This window comes from Lycorma delicatula, chromosome 1, assembly GCF_047948215.1.
Source record: "Lycorma delicatula isolate Av1 chromosome 1, ASM4794821v1, whole genome shotgun sequence".
Taxonomy (NCBI): Eukaryota; Metazoa; Arthropoda; class Insecta; order Hemiptera; family Fulgoridae; genus Lycorma; species Lycorma delicatula.
This window is the reverse complement of record NC_134455.1, coordinates 380,936,104-380,958,889: the sequence shown is the minus strand read 5'-3', so window position 1 is coordinate 380,958,889 and position 22,786 is coordinate 380,936,104. Positions and strand designations below refer to the sequence as shown.

The 22,786-nt window shown below is 26.0% G+C and overlaps 1 long non-coding RNA gene across 1 annotated transcript; it reads left to right on the top strand.

Annotated features, from left to right (window-relative positions):
• The first annotated feature begins 148 nt into the window (after window positions 1-148).
• Window positions 149-5,339, top strand: LOC142318458 (uncharacterized). Its single transcript, XR_012754919.1, has 2 exons — window positions 149-265; window positions 4,799-5,339. It is a non-coding gene; the product is annotated as an uncharacterized LOC142318458 (long non-coding RNA).
• Window positions 5,340-22,786: the final 17,447 nt, after the last annotated feature.

The following is a 22,786-nucleotide window of genomic DNA, read 5'->3' as shown; positions in this document are numbered from 1 at the left end:
TACAAGAAACAATTATCGTTGTGACCAATTATAATTTAAAGTAAGTCATCAAATTACTAGTAATCAATTACTGAAATCAATTAAACGTTATGCAATTTTAAGTAGATGGGTAGTATATAAAGTGAAATTCCAATAGTTTAAAATCATATTATATTTTTTTCTGCTCCAGACTAGCCAAAAAATACTTACATAAAAATGCAAATAATAAGAAATATTATATTGATGTTAACTTTTTTTATAGTGTTTTTTGATGGTTCACTTAACAGTAAGTAGACGTAGAAATTCAGTACTTTTTTTTAAATCTTTAGAAATTAAAAAAAAAATTTGTTTGCACATAACAAATTTCAGTTAAAGAACATCAGCTTAAATTAAATATGAAATAAAAAGAAATTCTTTTCAGATTCGATTCATTAATATTACTTTTTGTACGAAACGAGTTTGTATGGCTTATAAAATAATAATAGTTGTTATAATTCAAATCACATTCAATTTCGAAATAATATTGTAAAATTAAATCTAAGCTTTTAATGACAGTTCTCAGGCACTGGAGATTACAGTGCTATGTTTCTAATTTCAGGTATTATTTTTATATAAATTGTTTATTTTTTTTAAGTTCTGCATCTATTTCATTAAATTGAATTCTTTTCATTGGCATTCATTGTGTCTAAATATTTCTACCAGGTAGGAAAATTTACAGCGACTTCTGATTGAACTTATAGGAGTTCTCGTAGCCAACTTAACCCTGATAATATCTGTGGAATCCATTATATAAGAGAATCATTTTTTTTTCAACCTTTTCGGTTCATAATAATAAAATGAAAGAAATTGTTTTGATATCATCAGCTTTGGCCTTTTTAATAATTTAGTAAATTCATATAGTTCAAAATTCATTTATGTACTTGGTCTTTTGTCGAGGATTCATTTTGCGGTAGTTCAGAAAATTCACATATTTTGCTGCGATTTATTTCGTTTTGTTTCTGTTCATCTATACAGAATGACATGAACTTCTGTTTATTCACTCAAATAAAAATTTATGCTGAAGAAGATTGAAATGTACTATAACAAATAATTCCGTTGGTTTTGTGACTGTTTTATGAATGCTTTTAAAATTTTTTTATATTGTTCAAAATTGTTGTTTAAATTCAGTTCTGAATCTACGGTTAGAGTATACATTATCTTACTGTTATCACTCACATAATAGTTAAATTAAATACCTATCACTATATTAAAGTTTAAAAAAAAAATCTCCTTTGCAAACAAATTAGTAATAAATGTAATTGTTCTAATCATCTTCGAGGATGTAATAATATTTCTATTTTATATATTATTCTATTTTAATATTTTTTATTTTCTTTTAAATGTGCTAAGGGATTCCATCTCGAATAATTGCTCTAGTCTGCCCAGGTTTTTTTATCATTTAAGAAATAAACAGATAACAAATATGCTTATAATTAACGGTATTTTCTTATCTAACTGATTTTTCATTACTAGGACTATGGCTTTAATTAGTTATGTTGAAAAGTAGCTTATTGTCGCCTTATCGCTACTGTTAATGTAAAAGTGTGTCAAGAACGGTATAAAATTAAAACTTATTGGTTTACAAATTACTCTCCTGTTCTGTCAGGATAATTTCTTGAAATTACTAGTAAAGTCCTACATTATTTATCTAAAAATAAACACAATGAAACTTTTTTCAATTCTTTTTTCTCTCTCTCTACCATCCGTTTAGGTGGAACATTAATCTTGTACCATTAAAAAATCTCGGACTGATATTCCTTAATATGGAGTTATTTATATTTATGATATTTTTATGAACTGCTATATATTAAAACCATATTTAATAAATTTAAAACCCATTATAATGTCCAGTATCATAATTTTTTTTTTTTTTATTTGTAATATTCACTTGTTATTTTTTTATTGTGTTTCCTAATCTCTCGCAGGATAAATTGATAATGATAGTTTCTATTGAAAATGTACATTTTAAGAAAGACGATATCAGTTTTTAGAATTAATATTTATATTTTCATCTATACAATATTATGTACAACTAAAAAAAATTGTAATCGATAAATAGTTTGGTATTAAAAATGAAGATTATTCATGATATCAATACAAAATTCAATAAAAACTTAATATATAAAATGTAGATATAATAACCCTGCATTATAGATTTCGTGTAATAAGAAGCATGACATAGTTTTTGAATAAAAACTATGATTATTTTGAATAAAAACTATTTTATGATTTACTTCATACGTAATAAATAAATATATTTTATTAATTAAAAAAGAAAGTAAAATATACTCGTAAATGAAAATAAAATAATTTGTAATAAAAAAAACGAATATGTGTTTCACTTTGGGTGGTCAAAGAAGTTAAATAATTCACCTCATCCAGTTAGTAAATCTTGTATTCAAATAATTTATATTTTCATTAAAGAAAAATGGGGAGGATTCCCTTCATTCTGAAAAATCATTTTTTTGCCTGGTTAGTAGTCGATTGTTGCATAAAGGAGAGGGATAGTTTCTAAAATTTTTAAGTACTCATTTCTCGTTTGATTTCCAGCCATGATTAAATATTTTGTAATATATTACCTCCATCTCTTTAAAAAATTCACTTTTCTTACTAAGTATTTTAGGTATGAAACCATGAAATTTAACCGTTAATAAAATTTCCAAGAATTTCAATATAGCTTCATTTTGTCCTAGGAGAAAATTCAAGGCGAATAATTTACCAAGTTATAAAGTAGAAACGAAGCATTTCACGATCCATGTACGGTACATATATTACTTTTTTCTTTTTTATCTTTTGTTGCAAAACACGTATTAAAATTCTTTTCATTTGTTTTTCAGAAAAATTAATAAATATAAAATATAAACGTAAACAGGTATCCCGAAACGTGTCACTCAAATTTATTGTTTCAATTTTTCCTCTGTTTCCATATTGTCCACTTTTAACTATTTATGTCAGACAAAAAAATAAGGTGTTTTCATTAAATTTGAAGTAGATGTACCCAGCAATATCTTCTACAAAGGAATAAGTTTGGAGAAATTTCAACTTTGAAAATTCCAAAAGTCTATAATTAGATTTTTTAATATTTAATAACTTGGTGAATAAATTAACATTACTCCCGTCTAGTTAAAAACGTACTCAACACAAAAACAGTTGTGTGGTTAGGCTCGTTTCATAAACAGATATCGAAGATCTCTCTCTAATGATTAAATTGATTGCTATACATTACGATTTCTCTAAAGATGAATATTCCTTATTTTATTTTTATCTTTTTAATGGAAATCTGTAGATGGTTTATCACTTTAATGATTTCTCACATTTAATTTTTTATATATTTATTTTTTGACGAAAAAATATGAATTCCAAAAAGTTGAGTAAAATATAGCAGAAATTTGGAAATCTGTTTTCATCGTTACTAAGGAGATTTTTAGAAAAAATAATATTAAAAATAAATTAAGAACTTATGAAGGTAATGTTTGTATAATTTGGAAAGTGGACATGAAAAAAACTCCACCAGAATCATTTTACAATTAAACATGTGGACTTCATTTCAAAAAAAATAATCAGTATTGCAATGATAGAAAATTTGGTATATACTTTACCTTTTATACAATTTATTATTTCTACGACAGGTATTACTAATTATTCTACAAAATTTAAACGCTTTCAACAATAGTTATCAGATTCACATCGTTACGTCGTTTTAAAAATATATTTGTCTATATATATTTGAATAAAATTCAATAAGTATTGCCATAACCTTTGATATAATTTCTTGAAATTTGTGAGATTTTAATGTTTTTCCAATCTCAATATTGCATAACCTCCTATGATATAACAAAAAAATGTTTTTATATTGAAGAACCGCATTCCATTTTCCGTTATTGTATTTTATTAATTTCTATGATGGTTTATTTGTAAGAGGAATTCATTCATAAAGGAAAACCAACTATTATTTCTACTCTCAATAAAGGTAGAAAAATTTATATTGAATCAGCTATATTCTAAGTGTATTCCTTTGGCTATAACGCACTTTGAAATTTTATTTTCAAATGGGATAAGGAAAGAACGACAAGGAAAGAAAAAATAATTTTTATTTTATTGGCAAGATTTTCAACCATCTTTCTGAAAAATCCGTTAAATTAGTAAATAATATAGTATCGATCTTGTACATTCCTGTCTTGCTGATTCGCTATGAAGTATTTTGAAACGAATGAAATTTTTTCAATCCTCTTTGCCAAAAGTTCTGATAAAAGGTTTCTTTTTTCACGACCGTTTTCCAACCCTTTGTTAAATGATATTATAAAAGTAACTGCGTACAATAATACTGTAGTTAAATAAAAGTCTAATTCAAATAAATTTAAAATGTTTAAAAGTTCAAGTAACAATTAGCTGTTCACAATTTTTAGAATAGTGTCAGGACACCAGGAGTGTCAAAAAAAAACGTTTAATTCTATTTTAATATTGCCGTTGCGCGAGTGGTAGCATCTCGGCCTTTCATCCGGAGATCCGAGTTTCGAATACCGGTCAGGCATGAAATTTTCACACGCTACAAACCAGTCATCTCCTCCTCTGAAGCAATATCTAACGTGGTTCCGGAGGTTTAAAAAAAAGAAAACAGAAAATCTAAAACACTAAATAATATTTTTTTATGAATTACATATGCTTGATTATGTGGTCACATATGTGTGAATGCATGAATAGTTTGTATATATTAAATTTAAGTAATATGTAAATATTTATTACTATTTATTCTTATTTGTATTGTTATTTTAAATTTCAGTTTCTGGTTTTGAATCCCATGGTTTTGCAAACAGAAAATTATTGCATAACCACCGTAACAGGACAAGGCATAGGAGATCGGAACTCACACAACTAAATGAACTTGATTACGATTACGATTAGTCATATGAAGAGGATCTATCTTTTCTCGGTAGAAGACAGTACACGACAATAAACAACTGATTTTTATTTATTACACAAACAATTTCTTTTAAAGCCTCTTGAGTGTTTTCTTTATGTTTTCAATTTTATTTAATAATTTCAAAAATTTTCATTGTATTTTTCACATAATAATTTATTAATTTTATTTTTAATATTTATAATTTTATCCACATCAATGGACCATTTTTACTTTAAGGTACAGTTAAATTTTGGATTATCTACTTAACATTCTACTGATTATGTTTATCTGTCCATGCTAAGAGTAATTGTTTTTAGATTCAAAACCGCTAAAAGTATGTAAAATTATTTAAAAAAATATTATATTTAAATTGTATTGCATTACTTAAAAATGTATAATAAAATTCAGTTTAGTTTTAAAATGTGTTTTTAATTATATTTAATTTATATATAAATTAGTAAAATCCGTTTTTCCTTCATTATGTTTCTTCTAAGAGATTATATGGGGTAATAAATTAAATTGAGAATCTTTGCTGAATAAGAACTTTACATGAAATTTATGTCCAAACACAGCTAACCCGTAATTTTGGGTGTATGAAAGACGATACCAATTTTTAAGTTGAAGATAATAAGATTTTTTTTTTATAAATTTAAAAATATAATCTTTTAATTCCTATTTTAAAAAAAAATATACTTTTTTTAACTTCTTTAAATAAGTAAAAAAAAAAATTGTTTTAAGTACGTTATTTTGATTAATAATAATTAAACCCATTATTCAACTTTAATAATTATAATTAATTAAAAGTTGAATATTTCTGATTAGATTATAATGTCTTTTAGATTGAATATTTATCTGGAGAGATGAACTTTTTTTCTACGTGTAAAAAACTCTCAATGAAAAAAGTAAGTAATTTACTCAAAAATTAGCTTACTATCTAGGATCTCTTGCACGATAATTTCAACATTCTGTACTTTTGTTTACAAATTAATTAAAATATATTAATTTTAAAAAAATATTCCTTTATATCATATAAAAGATATTTTATTGTAATGTTTTTCCATTATATTGTAATAGCCAAATTATAAGAAAGCTCGGCTCTAGGAAAAGGTTCAATTTTTTTTTTATCAAAAGTACTAAAATTTCAATAATTTTCATCTTATAAAGGCTTGGTAAGAGTACATTTTTTAGTCGAATAGGCAATTAATTTACTTCTAAGTATATGACAGCAATTGTGGTTAATAGTAGTTTAAAACAGTTTTCTATAAAAATAATTAGATAATTTCTTCATAAATATACAACGATACATATTACACTGGTCAGAAAAATGAAAAACTTTTGTGGTACTACATTTAAATCCTTACTGTAAAATTTAATCATTTTTTAAAAATATTTTTAACGTATAACATTTTTTAATATGGTAATTGTAATATATTATTAAATTATATAGCTAAAAAATAAGAATATTATTACAATAATTTTATTGATGGGGTTCGAGATAAAACTTTTTAATTTAAAAGAGATTTTTACTGTTATAAAATATTAAAAACACAGATTTAATGCATCAGTAAAAATATGCTATAAGTAAACAAAAAAGTTAAAGGTAAAATTAAAAAATTAAATAGTTAAATTTAGAACATTAATACTGAAAATAGAAAAATTTCTTAAGTTTAAGTTTAAATCAGAGAGATTGGGAAAAAATAAAAGTTAGCAAGCAACTTTTGTTTGAACGGATAATTAGGTGATAAGCCTGTTCCCATGGTTGCAGTAATTTTAGCGTGGAAATTATGGTTATGTAAAAAATATTTCGTGAAAAATGAAAATTTTATTTATCGATCAAAGTCGGGTCATATTGGAGTTGTCCTCCTGATTGTCACTGTTCGTAATCCTTCGGGAACATTGATATAGCGGTGTAGATGGAAGGACCTAGAAAGATACCCTTCCTTTGAAATATCCTTCCCTTAAAAGATGATTTCAAATTTGTTTTGTATTAAAAATACAATTTTAATATTATCAGAGGAACAAAATGTTTAATATTCGATATATAGGAATAAAATATTTAAAGGTATATATTGTTGTGTTTGAGAAAATTAAGTAGGAAAAATATATAACTATTATTATCTCGGCTTTCATAAATACCCGTATTTTTTTGATTCGAACACTTTCATTTTGAAGAACTATAAATAAATAAATTGTTGAATTTTGATTTTTTTCAATTGACGAAAAACTCTCGCCGAAACCTTAAACATTTTTTTGTTTTGTTAATTTGGATTATTGTTTAAGAACTATCTTATGATGTGTTACTCCTATAGCACCATACGTCATAACGTGTATTGCATTTTATAAAAATATCCTTTTCTTTCATAGAGAATGGTCGAACAGAGTTCATTGATTCTTAACTTACGTTCTTTTAAAAGTTTACATATAGTCATATGCCTAATAAACTCAGGTCTTTGGCACGAATGAATAACAAATTCCTTCTCAAGTAGGACATTATGTTTTTCCAAAATTAACCAGTTTTACTTCTACATCTTTGAAAATGGATAGGAGTAAATTTACAGAAATAATTATTCAATTTTTTTAGGTGTTTAAATAAGACGTTTATAACAACAAAAGGGTTAATTTCTAATACGTTATATTGAAAATCACCTAAAGCAGGTTAAAAACATTAAATTCCCTAATATTGCGTTCTTATTATTATATATTGCCAATATATAATACGAAAGGTAAAGTCGATAGATGGGTGGAATATATTGAAGAGTTATACGGAGGAAACGAATTAGAAAATGGTGTTATAGAGGAAGAAGAGGAAATTGAGGAGGATGAAATGGGAGAAACAATACTGACATCTGAATTTAAGAGAGCATTAAAAGATTTAAATGGCAGAAAGGCTCCTGAAATAGACGGAATACCTGTAGAAATACTGCGCAGTGCAGGTAAGGAAGCGATTCATAGATTATACAAACTTGTGTGTAATATATATGAAAAAGGGGAATTTCCGTCAGACTTCAAAAAAAGTGTTATAGTCATGATACCAAAGAAAGCAGGGGCAGATAAATGTGAAGAATACAGAACAATTAGTTTAACTAGTCATGCATCAAAAATCTTAACTAGAATTCTATACAGAAGAATTGAGAGGAGAGTAGAGGAAGTGTTAGGAGAAGACCAATTTGGTTTCAGGAAAAGTATAGGGACAAGGGAAGCAATTTTAGGCCTCAGATTAATAGTAGAAGAAATGATTAAAGAAACACAAACCAACATACTTTGTCGTTATAGACCTAGAAAAGGCATTCGATAACATAGACTGGAATAAAATGTTCAGAATTTTAAAACAGTACAAGGTGAAAAGATAAAGATGCTACGATTTGCTGATGATATAGTAATTCTAGCCGACAGTAAAAAGGATTTAGAAGAAACAATGGACTGCATAGATGAAGTCCTACGCAAGAACTATCGCATGAAAATAAACAAGAACAAAACAAAAGTAATTAAATGTAGTAGAAATAACAAAGATGGACCACTGAATCTGAAAATAGGAAGAGAAAAGATTACGGAGGTAGAAGAATTTTGTTATTTGGGAAGTAGAATCACTAAAGATGGACGAAGCCGGAGCGATATAAAATGCCAAATAGCACAAGCTAAACGAGCCTTCCAAAATCCTAAAAATTTAGATTTTGGACTTTTTCATAACGGAAGTAATAATCCCTTACTAAGAGTTTTTCAAAGATATATCATAAGTGGTAGTACTAATTTTCATTAGTTCCAGATTTATAGTAAAATAACATTTTAATTATAGAAATATTTAGACCTCAGAAGGGAAAGGCACATCGGTATGTATCGGAATTAATCTCCTTTTTTAATTTAATATATTGATTTAACAATAATTATTAACCTCTAATAGTAAAACAAATTAGGATAAATAATAATTCAATAAAAAATAAAAAATCTGATATGGACAACCCATGACTTCCTTGTACGCCTATTGAATTAATACACTTTTCTTTTTTTTTAATGAAAAGTACAAAAAATTTTATTTCCTTAAAACCTTCTAATATTCTTTTTGTTATCATTGAATTATTATTCATCGTAATTTATTTTTACATTTTAATAATTATTAATAAATCAGGTTATTTAAATTAAAAAAAAATAATATTAAATAAATAAGGAGATGAAATATGATTTGAACTTCACCTAAGATTAAAATATTTCATTAATTAAAATTTTATTTGGCTATAACTCTGAAGCCAGTGAACATAAGTACCACTTATGATGTATCATTGAAAAGCTCTCAATGACGTCCTATTTCTACAGTTATTAAAAAATCCAAAATTCAAATGGTGTTTGCATTTTGGGATTTTTTATACACATTTGGTTCGGTCAATTGCAGTGAAAAGAGGAAGTCCGCAAATAAATGTTACAATAGTCCTAAATTTAAGATTTCAACATCCTACGGCTAATCGTTTTTGAGGTATGCAAGGTAAATACGTCCGTATAAACGTCATGCGGAAATTAGTCAAAATGGATTCAGGGTTGTTCAAATGGATATTTCCGTAGATATCTAAAAATATAAATTTTTCGCGATCACAATACTTCCTTTACTTTGTACAAGGAAGTAAAAATATGAAAAAATATCAGAAGTTATTAATGAAAAAAATGTTTTGTGCATTTTATTTTCAAAAATGTGTATATATGTAATTTAATAGGCGTACAAAGAAATCATGTGGTGTCCAGATCAGATTTTTTTTCCTGACGATTGTTCTGACACGTTACCGCAAATAACATTGATATTGAACTACATGATTTTTTTATGATCGTTGTAGATACAACAGGCATCTGCTATAAATAGATTCCACCCATAAGTATTCAGATAAATAATATCATTTTTTTTTTTGCGATAGACTATCTAATCGTGATTTTACGTAAATAGAGAATCGGTGTTCAGGTAAAATATTAAAATACACTTTTATCTAAAATGAAGGCAGACATAACGGCCCAGGTTTGTCTCTAAAAATATAATAAATTTGAAAACTAGAGAACGTATACAGAAATTAAGATCAATGATTGGTAACAGCGATTAAAGGGTTGTCAAAAAAAAAACAAATAAATGAAATATTAATTAACTCCGACTTAAGGAGAATATTGTCCGACAATATCAGAAAAGTAATGAACTAAAAGATAAAATTTGTTTGCAATTTATTAAAGATCCAGGCATGTATGCGTGAGTGTTATGTTGTTCTTGTATTTTTTTCAGTTACTCTGTAGTTAATTTTAATATAGATACAATTAAGCAGAAATTCTAGAATAATTAAATAAAATTAATCAGAAATAAAGCAAGAGAATTAAAAAATATAGGATTCTAATAATCAGAGGTTTCACTAAACTATTACATATACTATTACTATTTCACTAAAAGTACATAACATTTTATTTTATTAATAACTTTTGAAGAACATAAGAAAGAAGCCGTAATAAGAAAGGGAGTCCGACAAGGATGTTCCCTACCTCCGTTACTTTTTCATCTTTACATGGATCTAGCAGTTAATGATGTTAAAGAACAATTTAGATTCGGAGTAACAGTACAAGGTGAAAAGATAAAGATGCTACGATTTACTGATGATATAGTAATTCTAACCGAGAATAAAAAGGATTTAGAAGAAACAATGAAGGGCATACATGAAGTCCTACGCAAGAACTATCGCATGAAAATAAACAAGAACAAAACAAAAGTCATGTAATGTAATAGAAATAACAAAGATGTACCACTAAATGTGAAAATAGGAGGAGAAAAGATTATGGAGGTAGAAGAATTTTGTTCTTTGGGAAGTAGAATTACTAAAGATGGACGAAGCAGGAGCGATAAAAATGCCGAATAGCACAAGCGAAACTAGCCTTCAGTAAGAAATATAATTTGTTTACATCAAAAATTAATTTAAATGTCAGGAAAAGAGTTTTGAAAGTATATGTTTGGAGTGTCCCTTTATATAGAAGTGAAACTTGGACGATCGGAGTATCTGAGAAGAAAAGATTAGAAGCTTTTGAAATGTGGTGCTATAGGAGAATGTTAAAAATCAGATGGGTGGATAAAGTGACAAATGAAGAGGTATTGCGGCAAGTAGATGAAGAAAGAAGCGTTTGAAAAATATAGTTAAAAGAAGAGACAGAGTTATAGGCCACATACTAAGGCATCCTGGAATAGTCGCTTTAATATTGGAAGGACAGGTAGAAGGAAAAAATTGTGTAGGTAGGCCACGTTTGGAATATGTAAAACAAATTGTTAGGGATGTAGGATGTAGAGGGTATCCTACATCCTACTGAAATAAAACGACTAGCACTAGATAGGGAATCAAATGGCTGAAGACAAAAAAAATAAAAATAAAATAACTTTTGATATTTTTCAAATCTTTTATTCATTGTTATTATTGAATTATTATTTAGTGAAAACGTTTTTTTTTAATCACGGATTAATTATTGTTAATAAATCAATATATTTAATTAAAAAATTAAAAAAGCAGCTGAAGTCTGATTCGAACCAATACGCCTTCCTTTATAGTTCCAAATATTTCATTAATTAGAATTTCATTTGTCTATAACTCCGGAACCAATGAAGATATGTACTACTTTTCATACATCGTTGAAAATATTTCAACGAGGGCTTATTACTGCAGTTAAGATAAAGTAAAAAATACTATTTTTTTTAATTTTGGGCTTTTTTGGACACTTTTGGTTCAGTCAATTGCAATCACAAGGGGAGGAGATGCACAACTAGATGTTACAACATTCCTAAATGTCAATATACTACAGCTAATCGTTTTTGAGTAATGCGAGATACACACGTACGTATAGACGTCACGCTGAAACTACTCAAATTGGATTAAGGGATAGTCAAAATAGATATTACCCTTAAAATCTAAAAACGAATTTTTTTCGCGATCACAATGCTTCTTTTACTTCGTACAAGGAAGTAAGAAATATATTCGTATGAATTTTCATTATTCTTTTAATAAAATTCTACATATGTTTTGCTTAATCTGGTTTCAGATTGTATATCACATTAATATCGTGTAATAAAATATATATATATTTTTTTTGGAGTAATATGTGACCTTTATTAACATATAAGAAACTAATAGATAAAAAAAAAATAATAAACTTTTAACATGAACGTAAAAGAAGCACTGTAGAAATTGAGGAAAAATTTAAGAGTGGAGTTGCTGCAAAATTTTAACTCATGCTTAAATTACACCTTTAGGATTCAGCATTAACAGAAATAATTGTTTCTTACTTTACCTAAAACATTTTTGTGAATAATTTTGTTAAGTTTCATCTTTTTATCTATTCAGGAAACAGGGACATTAAAAACGAGTGAATCAATGAAAGCTTTTCTTTTTATTTATAACATAACCGCTGTAAAAGTAAAAGAGAGCTAAAGAAAAGTACATAAATTACACGAATGAAAGAATTTTAAAAAAATTTCACCAGCCTTTAGAAAAGTGCAATACGCCTCAACCAGCCGGCTGCTCTTTTTACTAAAGAAATGTGACTAAAGATGACTAATACTCGTGTAATGTTCTAATGAGTTGCTTCTTAAAAAAGAAATGAATAAAATTAATAAATGAAAGGAAATTTTAATACTTATCAAAAAGTTAAATATTTAATCTACAATTGTAGTTAATTTTATTTATGGAAAAATTAGATTTAACATTAAACTTTTCTTTTATTACGATGAGTGAATCTAACTTTTTAATTCAGTTGAATTATTAAATGTGAAATATATATTTTGCTAAAAAGAAAGTGAAAGAAAAAAATTGAAAAGATTTTAAGGAGTAAAAAAAAAAATAGAATATAGAAATGACACGATGGAATTGTGAAATAATCAATAAAACGTTTTAATACGCATCTAAACCATGTATTTGACTATTTTTTTACTCACGAGGGAACGGATTCGGTATATGCGTTTGGAGTAAGAGGTTTTGTGTATGTGTTCGTGTGTGTGTGTGTGTGTGTCACTATTTCACTCAAAAACTACTGGATTAATTTCAATGCGGTTTTTTACGTTACGTAGGTATCACTTCTGAGCAGGTTCTTAGACATGTTTTACAGTTACAGGCCACCATGAGACGATGCAGTAGATGCTTTTCTCCAAAACGGTTGGGCCAATTTTGATGCATTTTTTTTCATTACAAAGTTATCTCCTAAGAGCAGGTTCTTAGATTATTTTTACGGTTATAAGAAACCAGGGACACTGCAGTAGTAATGTTTCTTTAAAACGGCTTCGTGGTCTTTTGGAATTTTTAATTTTATCACTTGTTTTCTAATAACCAAAAATATTGCAATTTGATTTCTTTTAAAATAAATTTTATGGTAATTTTAAAAATTGTATGTATATATATTTGCAGTGAGTATCTCATTTACCAAATATACTGGATAGTTTTTCATCATTTTCATCATTGACCCATTTAATCCCCTGATTATTTTTATTTTACAATCACGTTTACTTTAGTTATTTATTCATTCCTTTCTTTGCTTAATACAATATTGAATTAAATAACGAACGAATATTTCAACTATTTATTTCGATTATAACTCAACAGCATATATGACACGCAATCATCGTAAAAGAACTATCATTTATTTGGAAAATTAACGGCTGGACTTTACATAATGATCTCCTTCCGGTCTTCCAAATATGAATTTTCATTCGGCATATCTTTCTCAACTAATTCAAAGATTTGCAGTATGCATTACATTACTGAAGTTAAAACTTTTACAATTAATGTTTTAACATTAATTAAGCTGCAATACGACTAATTATATGCCTTTGTAGTATTTAAAACAAAGAATATTAAAAAAGAAAATCTGATGTTGAATTTGGTGTCAACATCAGATTTTTACAATGTTTGTGAACGATCATGAAATGCTTAGTTTTAATGATGCCATAAGAATCCAAATTAAATGTCTTATGAATTATTATTACTACATTATTTATTATTGTATAATCCATAAAAACTCATGGCGTAGAAAAATAATGTTATTGAATTGTATTTGTAAATTCATGATTTTTATTTTATTTAATATTATGTAAGTAAATCTGATGTAAATACAATATAAATTCCTTGTACGCCAATTAAATTACAAATACACATTTTTTTTTTTTTTTTTTTTTTTTTAATTAAAAGTACATAAAATTTCATTTCACTACTCTTCTTTTTTTTTGTTATTGGATTATTATTTATTATGTATATATATATATATTACAATCGAAGTTAAAAATTATTAATATATCAATATAGTAAAATTAAATTTAAAAAAAAGTTAAAAAACGGATTTGAAGTGTGATTCGAACCGATGTGCCTTCCCCTGCTAAGATCTAAAAATGTCATTAATTAAACGTTTATTTGGCTATAACTCTGGAACCAATGAAAATAAGTACCACATGATATATCAATGAAAAGCTCTTATTGAGGAATATTACTACAGTTGAGAAAAAGTTCAAAATCCAAGGTTTTTAGATATAGGAATTTTTTGGACAATTTTGGTTTAGTCGATTGCAATCAAAAGAAGAGGTGCACAACTAGATGTTACACTCCTAAATCAAAATTTTTATCATACTACGGCCAGTTGTTTTTGAGTTATGTGAGATACAAGAATTACGTACGTACTTACAGACCTCACGTCGAAACTAGTCAAAATGGATTCAGGACCATTACTGAATCCATCAAAATGGATATTTCCATTGAAATCTGAAAACCGAAATTTTTCGCGATCACAATACTACCTCTACTTCGTACAAGGATGTAAAAATTACTGTTATGAGCAAACAAAATTTTTTGAAGTAATTGAAAATATAAAAAAAAAAAAAAGTATTTCATTTGTTCGTCTATTTTCTTTGAGGTGTAGCAGCAAAACTACTATAACAAAAGATTAACATCAAAATAAATTTTCTTATTATTTAGAATTTTGTTTAGCGTTTCTGGATGGAAAAAGTATATTATTGATTTTACATTATTCGAAATTCTCTTTATATACCACTTACATAAAATTGATAAAGTTTAATTGCTGTCAGAGTATTACTTAAAATTATAATAGCTTCTACTGATAAATGTTTTCTGTAAAAAAAAATGTACTAAAAAATTATTTAAAGATTAGCTAGTTTTAGGTCAAGCCAAAAACACAAACATAAGTGTTAACAATTTTCCTTGAAATAAATTGCAAATATTTAATTAATTCAAGAATGATTAAATTATTATTAAGAAATTTTGCATTACTCATATATATTTTACGATGTTTGGATTGACACTGTCATTGTAGAGTGAAATAATACAATTTTCACAACAGACATATCATAATTAACACTCCATAATGAAATGTCAATAGTTAATATTTTCATATAATAGTCAGTCCAATTCTGGCGTCATTTTTTGGAGACCTGTATAAGAAGCACGTCGTAAAACCTTATCTAGAAGATAATGGACACAGAGTTAATAATAATTATAATAATGATGGGAGGTATCACGTTGAGCCGGCCAGGGGACGTCTACTTCTTCAGGTGGTGGTCGACTGTAAATAGCAAATTCAATCTCGTGCACGCTCTTTTATTGGAGCCTGAGAGTGGTGGGGGCGCAGCGCCCCCACCACTCAAAAAAACCATTAGTAATCTATTCAGAATTATTTAAGTTTTAACATAATTACTAAACTGAAGTAAGAGGTATACTATTTATTAATAATCAAAATCAGCTACTTCAAACAATTATTATTTTTACATATTTAAAGCAGAATTTTCAAAAAGAAATATATCATTTTTTTTAAATTGGTATAAAAAAACTATAATCTGTGTTTAAGTTTATAAAAAAAAAATTGATGTGGACAACACATGACTTCTTTGTACGACAATTAAATTAAATTACATTTACGCAATTTTTGCTGCACTTCATTTAAATTTATTTCATTTGAAAGGGAGATACGATCCTGCAATTCTTTAATAAAATCGAAAGTTACACAATTGCATTGTGGTTGATATCACATTGCGTCACATATTTTGTTGTGTCCATGTCAGCATTTTATGTTTGTCTATAATAATTTTATTTCACGTCGATCACGTAGTTAGTTGGTGTAAGGGAGAACGTGTCGGATCGGTAAATATGCACACGTCGGTTTGAATCTTACTTCATATACATTTATTTTTTAAGTTTTTTTTTAATATAAATATATTATTAACCTGTAACAGCGCTTCCGTATACTGTGCGCCAGCTCATATCTGAGTTGCTGTACTTTGTAAAAATATTTGAATTAAAATGAAAAATGCATAAAATTTTATTTCACTAATAACTTTTGATTTTTTTTAGATTTTTTTATTTTTATTGTTATTAATGAATTATTATTTATTGTCAATTTTTTTACTATCAGAGGTTAATAATTAATTATTAATTAATGAACATATTTAAATATGAAAAAGAATTTTAAAAAAATATGTGTATGAAGTCGGATTCCAACCAATGGCCTTCCCCAGGTAAGATCCAAAAAATTCATTAATTAAAATTTTAATTGTCTATAACATTGAAACGAGTATTGAAAATAAATACCACCTATGATATATAGTTGTAAAGCTCTCAACGAGGACTTATTACTGCAGTTAAAAAAGAAGTCGAAAGTCGACGAAATTTACTTAGAAGTCTGATAATATACATAATTTTGGCCCAGTTGATTGCAATCTAAAGGTGATATGCACAACTAAATACACGGAAGTGTGTCACAGTAAATACAGTATTTTTTTTTATAGCTAATCGTTTTTTAGTTAAGCAAGATCCATACGTACATAGGAACAGACGTCACGCTGAAACTAGACAAAATAAATTTAGGGTTGGTCAAAATGGATATTTTAGTTGCAATCTAAAACCGAAATTTTTGGCGATTACAATACTTTCTTTACTTCTTACAAGGAAGTAATATGGTCATTATCTTCAAATTAAAAATCTGTATCGTTTCTCATATCACCTAAGCACGTCAAGTTTGGGTACGGTATAAACTCCATGTGAAATTCTGTTACCTGTTTATCCTTTATTAGAAGAAAGTACAATGAAAAGAAAAGTGTGTGAAACTATTTTATATATAAATTTATTACAATTAAAACCACGTTCTAAAATAAACTGATTTTTATTTAAACAATTTTAGTAGTATAACACAATTAAACATGTAAGCATATAATTTTTTAATATAATTTTTCTTATTTTTAGCACTTTTGAATCTAAAACATCAGTATTCTTTGTGAGTTTAAATAATTAATAAGGTCTGTAAGAGTAGATTATTAATTAAAGATATGATCAAAAAAAGACAACATAATAATTGTATATTTCATTTTTAATGTTTTGAGATGTTATTTATTTTCCCTTGGATAGAAAAAAGTGTATCATGCTATAAAAAAAAAATATTTTATTAACAGACCAAAAAAAAAAAATTTAATGGAACATTTATATTAGCTATTTAGTAATCATCAATAACCAGACACTGCGTCTAATAATAAATGTGTATTTTTATAAGCTATGAGGTAGATAGAAATATTTTACGTTTAATTATGATTATACTATGCTAACTTGCTAAAAGGCTACATGTGATACATGAAAAAATATTCTTTTGCCAAAAAGGATTCTTAGTATAAGATTTTATATAATTGATATATTAACCAATTTTACTGGAAAAACATAAATTTTGCTGATTTTAAGGTAGTAAAAATTATCGTACATAAATATTTTGTACATACGGTACCGTAATTACAACGGGAAGATGTGCAATTTTAGTAACAAAAATAGGAGTGTCATAGTATTTACTTGGATAGATAAAGAGAATTAGTGTCGGCTTATTTATGACGCCTAAAATTTATTTACACTTAAATGTAAATATAATTCTTTGATATGAGTAAAATTATTAATATTAGAAAAAAAAGTGAAATAATACAGTGAAAATACCTGTAATCACTTAATTAAAATGAAAAATGAAATAAAAAAAAACTCAAAACGCTTTAATGAAAGACATTTGTGTAATAAAAAAAAAGAATCAGTTGTTTTCTATTGTGCATTTTTTCTACAGAGAAGGGTACGATCCTCTTCATAAGACTAATCGTAATCGTAATTAAGTTCATTTAGTTGTGATAATTCCGATCTTCTTGTCCTGTTACGGCGGTGATTCAATAATTTTATGTCTGCAGAACCATGGGCTTCAAAACCAGAAACTGAAATGTAAAATAATAATAAGAATTAATATAAATATATATTTTATATTACTTAAATTTGAAAACATACAAAATCTTCATATATATATGTATATGCCAAAACGTAATCAAGCATATGTAATTTATAGAAAAGTAATGTTTTATAGAATTAAATGTTACTTTTGATACATCAGGAATCGTGTACCAGAACTGGGAACAAACATATTGTTCAAAGCATGTGTTTCTTCCCAAGACAGAAAGCTTCAATATTATAGCCATCGATCATTTAAATTTAGTAAAACCTGTAAATTAATAATAATATCGTGATTTTTCTGATGCTCTTCGTACCGATATTTAATCTTATAAAAAGAATACGTAGATACCAAAAAAGAAAAATTGAATTTTACATTTAAAGTAGTTCGTGCAACTAAAATATAATCCAGAGGTTCGATATCTAAGTAACAGCATATTATATTACTGATTTCACTGATAATTAATTAATAAATAAGATTAATAGGGTTTTGTTTAAATTAAAAATAAACTATGTAAACAGTTCTGCCGTCATCAATGATTCATAATTACAATTAATTATTAATATATCTACTGCTCATCATAGTGGTGGAATAGGTAAAGCTAGCTCTTTTGAACAATCTTCCAGTAGTTGTTTTTATAATGAAGAAATTGTAAAATTATTTGAATTAAATTTTTTTTAACAACAGTATTATATTACGCGCTTACTTTCATAATGTAATTTAAGAAAGGTTTGGAAAACGGTTACGAAAAAAACGGCTTTAACAAAAATGGTGGCAAACAGATGGTATGAAAAAATTATATTCACTTGAAAATTACTCATAGCGAATCAGTAATAGAGGAATGTACAAAGACGGTACTATATTATTTCCTTAATTGACGGGGCTTTTTCAGAATGATGGTGTAAAATCTTACCAACGTAATAAAGATTATTTTTTCTTTCCTTATCTTATTTTGTTATCTTATTTTTAAATAAAATTTAAAACTGTGCAATTGCCAAAGTAATAGACTTTGAATAAAGCTAAATTGAAGGTAAATTTTTTCTTTTTTGTTGAGAGTTGAATTAATAGTTTATTTTGTTTTACGAATGAATGCTACATATAAATAAACCGTTGCAAAAAAGGAACAAAGTAAAAATAAAGAAAGTTAGCATTTAACGTATTAATATTTTGTTTTGGATCTACAATGTAATAATATAAATTTTTGTACTATCTCTTAGGATGAAATGAAATATTGAGATTACAAAAAGAGTAAAATACTACATAATCCAACAAATGGTAATAATAGATATTGAATTTTTTTCTATTATACAAATCTATATTTAAAACGAAGTAAATTATTTGAATGTAAGAAATATTATTGATGATTTCAATTTTTCAATAAAATTTCTAATAAAAGTATAAATATGTGTCATACAGAAATAATAAAATGTATAAAATAAAAAAATATTCTAACACTGAAATGCAATTTACTGTTAAAATAAAGTCCACATTTTTTATTAAATAATTATTGAATTTAATTCTAATATATATATAGATATAACTTTAAAACGAAATAAATTATGTAACAAAATCTAACACTGAGATGACATTTACTATTTGAAATAAATTCCACATTTTTAATTATGAAATATTTGCACTGGATTTTGTTCTTTATCTGTTTGTAAATTATACAAATATTATTCTTATTCTTATTGTGAATTATATTTTATTTATTATGATTTTTTCTTTGACTATTTTTATTAACTGTGAAAAAAATTTCCATCATAGAAATAAAAGTCAAATGTAATTTACTCATTATGTTTGAAATAATTTTTTTACAAAAAAATAAAAATAAAAAATTGGTATTTTTTATTTATGTACTTTATTTGTTTACTTATGCATGTCACCAAATACATACTAAAATAATCAATAAAAAAGGGGTATTTAATTTTGTAAAATATTGTTGTACGAGTATAACAATCAACGGAATCACTATAGAGCTTCGATAACTGTGTATGAAACAGTGCCTCATCGTACCACACAATCCCTCGGGCGTCATCTGCTTTTTAACTAGATGGGTGTAATGTTCATTTATTCAAAAAGCTAATACATATAAAAAATTTATTAACAGATATTTTCAAAGTTTACATTTTTAGACTTATTTAATTTGTTGAAAACATTTTTCGGTACACCTACTCCAAATTTCATAACAATATATTAATTTTTTCGTACGATTTAAATTTGTAAAATTGGACAATATGGAAGGCAGAGGGAAAATTGAGCCAATAATATTGAAAGGCATCTTCCCGGATGTATATGTGGTTTTTTTTAACTAGGAAACGTAAAGTGTTTTAGAATCTTTTCCAAACGAAAAAAAATATAAAGATCAAACTGATTATAAATATGGATCATGAAATCATTCGTATTCGAGTTACAGCTTACAAAAGTTTTCACCTTGAATTTGCTCCTAGATTAAAAGGAAGCATTACTAAAATTTATATTAATGGTTAAATTTCGATGTTTCTTTTGACCTGTAAAATTGATAAAGTACAATCTTTTTAACAGCTGGAAAAAACGATTAAAAGAATATTTAATCATCGACGAAAAATTGGAAACCATATGGCGCAGTAGAAATTGCTTTCTAACTGTATTCGGTAATTTTTATTGCTTCTTATGGTATTATTGACGAGCGTATTACTGGACCATTTATTTTACACTATTACCTAACTGGAAATGATTACTTATACCTCTACTTTAGAAGACAATCGACTACTGCCAAACATTTAGGAATAATTTAAACATAAGAATTACAAACTAGACGAACTGAATTATTCGGTATTTTAGGCCATCCTACTTAACCGTAATACCTAATAACATTTTTTTACAAATTATATTATTCATTTGTATTTTACTTTCATTTTTAATAAATAAAATATATTTATTTATTACGCATGAAGGAAATCATAAAACAGAAACTATGTTCTGGAAATATGTTTGTATTATATAAAATCTAAAATGAGGCTCATTGCATTGATATTTTATATTTTGTTTTTTTTTTTTTTAATTTTGAATCAATATTATGAATAATCTTCTTTCCTAATATCACTCTGTATTTATTGATTAAAAATTTTTTTAATTATACATAAAATTTTTTAGCTGATAATATAAATATTTATACTAATACAGTGATATCTTCATTCTTACAATACACATTTTCAACAAAATTCTGATTATCAATTTCTTCAAAATAATAAGTAAACATTAATAGTGAAAAATTAGTTTTAATGATTCTGTACATAATAATGGGTTTTAAATTTCTTATATACTTGGTTTTCCCACAAAGCATTTATTTGCATGAAAATATCATAAACGTAAATAACTCCATAATAAGGAACATTAAACGCGATTTTTAAATTGTACTAGAATAAATTTCTACCTAAAAATATGGTACAGACCGAAAATATAAATAATGAAACTTTAAATATATTTATACGTAAATAACGGAGTACGATACAAATTAACTAGTAAAGGTGAGTAATTTGTAAATAAAAAAATTTAATATTCTATCATTCCTCAGAAACTTTAACAAAAAAAATAGCGATAAGATGGCGAAATACTACAATTCAACAGAAGTAAAGAAAGCCGCAGTGCAAGTATTAGTGAATGGTTCATGTCCTTTATGGTTTTTATATAGACTGACAGAAACAAAACAAACAAAACAAATATATATTCCAACAAAATATATGAATTATTTTTAATAGTAAGATCTTTATAATTTTGTTAACTACCCCAAAATGAATCCTCTACCAAAGAACTATATACATAAAATTTTATCTTAAAGATACGATTTCATATATTTATTAAAAACGGAAAAACTGACGATTTCGAAACAATTTCTTTCATTGTGATGTAATATACCAAAAAAATTGGGAATAATAATTCGGTTACATAGTGGTTTCCACAGGTAATACCAGGATTACGTTGGCCACGATAAATACTGTAGTCTAACGAACCAAATGCAGAATTAAAAAAACAAATTATATAAAAATAACATCTGAAATTAAAAATATATTTTAGTCATCTGAAATGTTTGTAAACTGTCATGAAACGCTTTTATTTAATTTTGCAATATGAAAGATCGAAATTGATTCTTATAAATTATTATTTTATAATTCATACAAACTCATGGTGTAGAAACAAATATTAATGAATTAAATCTGAAATACTTTTGATACTTCAAAAATAAAAAAAGTTAATTTTTTTTAACAATACTTTTTGTTGAATTACTTTTCATTTCATATTTAATGTAATGTTATTAAACTAACATATATTGTGTGCAAAGCAAATTTTTTTAAATTTAAAAAAAAATACAAGATATACTTACTATTTAGTGAAGCATCAAAAAAGACTATAAAAAAGGTTAACATCAAAATAATATTTCTTATTATTTGCATTTTTATGTATGTAGTGTTTGTCTATTCTGGATGAAAAAAGTATATGATTTTACATGATTGAAAATTCTCTTTTTATACCCACCTACTTAAAATTTGATAACGTTTAATTGCTGTCCGGGAGTTACTTTAAATTATAATTGTCCATAACGATTATTATTTTCTGTAAAAACAACAAATTAATGTAATTAAAAATAATCAATTATTA